The 3,551-nt window shown below is 37.9% G+C and overlaps 1 long non-coding RNA gene across 1 annotated transcript; it reads left to right on the top strand.

Annotated features, from left to right (window-relative positions):
- Positions 1-592: 592 nt before the first annotated feature.
- On the top strand, positions 593-2,953 carry LOC130171228 (uncharacterized). The gene is made up of 3 exons (XR_008828107.1): positions 593-2,484; positions 2,644-2,784; positions 2,862-2,953. It is a non-coding gene; the product is annotated as an uncharacterized LOC130171228 (long non-coding RNA).
- Positions 2,954-3,551: the final 598 nt, after the last annotated feature.

Genomic DNA, 3,551 nt, shown 5'->3' with positions numbered 1-3,551 from the left:
CTTTTTATTTTAAAAGTTTCAGCAACAAAAACAAAAGAAATCCAGCCAGAGGTCAAGAGTTTGACCTTTAAACAACCCTGCAGGACAATGTACTGGAACTCGTCTGAGTGGAGGAGGTGATTGTAGTTTCAGTCTTGCTCCTCTCAGATACGACCATGACTTCTCCCACAGGCTGTTACTTAATCATTCTAATTATCTGATCTATCAGCTGATATCATCTGTGAGGCTTAACGTTTCCTACACTGTAAAAAAAATCATGAAAAAACGGTCAAATGACTGCCAGCAGCGGCTGCCAAATGAAAACCATAAAATTAAAATAATTAAAAAAACAATAAATTTACAGAAAGTTTCATTAATATTTCTATAGAGAAAAATAGTTATTTTACAGATTTCTCATAATTTATTATGATCAAACTCCTTTAATAAAGTGAAGCCACTAAAGTTTCTTCAGAGAAACTTTTTCCTAATAATAAAATTAAGTGTCAATCAATGAAATATTAACACATGCTTAATATTGTAAAATAAACCTTTTGTTTTGGAAGACAAAGTAAAAATTACTGTGTAAAACATTAAAATCATTTCAAATTTCAACTTGCAGTATTTGTGTTAACATTGAATCTATAAGTGTAAAGTAATGTTAAAACCTGTAGAAGCACAATCTAAATACAATATTTACTGATTCAGATCAATTTTCTTACATTTTTCATAAAATATAATAAACTGAAGAAATGCAAATTAAACTGTTAAGTCTCTGTATGTAGTCTTTCAACTAAAGTGGGGTTGGAAACTTAATTACAAATAACATACGCACCACTATTGACTTTATAACACTTTTATTTAATATATTCAGATGTAAATTTACAATATCAACCAATTATTCACAAATAGTTCTTCAGAGCCCCGGGATGATCTGAAGAACTAAAACTGGCATTTCTCCATTGGTCTATCTGCCTGTTAAGGTTCCTATAATGAGGAGGTGATGACGTCACCTCTGAAAGAGGGGGGCTGTGGAGCTGAGGGGGGGGTCTGTTGTTTTTTAGCTTGTATCTTCTAATTCAGTTTGATCTTGTTTTCCACAGTATTCTCCATATAGTTCTGACAACATATGTGGACAAACATTAAACTATCTTTTATGTCAGAATCCAACTATACAGTGTATTAATAAGTCAAATCAAAACATCCCACAAAGATCAATGAATCTTTACCAGAAGTGACGGAGCAACGGAGCAGATGAAGAAAAATCCACCTTCAAACTGCCAGTAATCAGCTGGATCCTTGGATCATCTGGGGAAAGAAATAACAGCCTAAAGATGTTGTTTAATACTTTTATCATATATTATTATTATCATCCCCATATAAGATGTTTTACCCTCCTCTTCCCCTTTTAAAAATGTGCCGCAGTAACACGTTTACTCAGAGTACATCACCTTTCATCACCAGCAGTGAGGGACCGTTTACGTGATGACGTCACTGTAGCGTCTCCTCGCCAGTCTCTGGAGTTTCTGTTACCGGTAGAGTTTATTGCTGCTCTATCTGAACACAGTTAATGTTGTTGTTTTCTTCATTACAGTGACTAACTACCTGCTGTACATTTAAACTGAGCAGTTCTGCTCCAGCACCCACAGCTCTCTGCTGCTTATAGCGACTTTCACTGATTCAGCTTTTGTTTACATGCTGTTTAGAACTGATTGTTACTTTAGCTTAGCAGTTAGCTCTGGCTTCTCTCTCTCTCTTGCTCAGTGTCTCAGACCAACAAATTAACTTGTTCATAAGAGTGTTGTGTTTTTATATCTTCAGAATATTGGATTGTGATGTTTATTACAGCTTCAGTGATGTTTGCTGTCATGCTGTGGACGCTAATCTAATGACGTTTGGTTTGTGTTTCTCCACGTGACCCAGTTTAATTGACCTGCGTTAGTGTAATGAGCAGCGTTAATGTTAGTTAATACATTGTCCATCAAGATGACGTGATAGTTCAAGTTAAAATAACGTGACGTTTACAAAATGTGTAGACAGATATTTGTCATATAGAAGATTGTTCATTTAATATTCAAACCAGTCCTGAACTGAAGCAGACATTCATGCACCTGTCCTGACAGCTGATCGATATTTGTGATTAACTGTGATCCACCGCATCTTAACTCAAGTGTTTGTGTTTTATTGTCATTTGAAAGTTTCCACACTGTGAAAACTGAGTGATCTGTGCCAACAGAAGGAGGAGCTCATGTACAGAGCAGCACATTAGTTTCCATTCATCTGGTTGAAGGGAGACTGCATGGACATCCTTAGTTCTCTAATGTGCTGTGATGATGATGATGATGATGATGATGATGATGATGATGATGATGATGGTAGAAAACCTCCCAGTTCATCTTCCTCTGATGAAATGACAGACTAACTGCTGATGAGTTAGTTTATTATTCTGTCTTCAGTATTCACAGGTTCAGTTTCTTACCTGCAGCTTCATTCTGCTGTTGTTGACAGGTGATGGTAGCAACACTTTTAAGATCAGAATTTATAAATATTAAACTGTGATAAGTGTTTTCTGCTGTGTCTGCATGTCACGGTCCCGTGTTTTCTCCATGTTTTCCCTTCTCCTTTTGTGGGTGTGTCTTTGTCTGTCTGGAGCTGGGGCGGCGCCAGGAGGTCAACTGGAATCAGCTGTACAACCATTGCAATCACTCACCTGCTCCTCATCTCACAATCAAGCCACCTAAACTGCTGCAGGATAAAAGACCAGTTCATTCTTCCACTCCTCGCCAGATCGTCCGTTACCCACCCGTGGTAAACCTCAGACTACTGTTTGACTACTTTGTATTTTTTGTGATTTTGGCTCTAACCTGTGATTCTCCGGTGTCTAGTTCCTGTGTCCTGCTTTCTGGCTCCGTTCCTCTCATCAACCAGCTCTGCTTCAGCTACTCACCTTCTGGAAACTCCGCAGCCTGGATCCACCTCGGCCCTCAGTCCCCTTACTGGTTCTATACAAAATAAACTTGTGATTCCCATCCTATTCGGTGTCCTGAGCCTGCATCTTGTGGTCCTACATTCAGTGAACCTAACACTGCACAGACATCCACAAAAGCATTTCTTTCCCTGTCTTTGTTTAACCTCACCACTGAGCATTTGTCTTGATTCATATTCTTCTTGAACAAATACAAATCTTGTCGCTGAACATAATTATTTTTTATGTGCGCAAACTTGAATTTTTCATTCAGATTAATTTTGCAGGTTTAAAAAGGTTGAATTAAACTACAAAATGAGTTATGCCAAACACAGAAGCACAGACACTTTCAAAATAAGAGTCTCAAAAAGGTAAGCGGTCATAGGTCATAAAAGTTTGATCTTAGAAGTGATCGTCTCTATGGGGATATAGTGGTATAGACTTATAGCAGATCAACTTCTGTTGGGGCATGAACATGTGTGTGTACATGTACATGTGTGTGTACATGTCTTGCTGTGGTTGTGGGGACACATTTGTGTTTAAACCATCAGTGTGAGGTTATTGGCCCTCGTTTATCAATCTTGCGTGAAAACAGACGCAGATCTGAGCG

This window comes from Seriola aureovittata, chromosome 1, assembly GCF_021018895.1.
Source record: "Seriola aureovittata isolate HTS-2021-v1 ecotype China chromosome 1, ASM2101889v1, whole genome shotgun sequence".
Classification (NCBI taxonomy): Eukaryota; Metazoa; Chordata; class Actinopteri; order Carangiformes; family Carangidae; genus Seriola; species Seriola aureovittata.
This window is presented reverse-complemented; position numbering and strand designations above follow the sequence as displayed.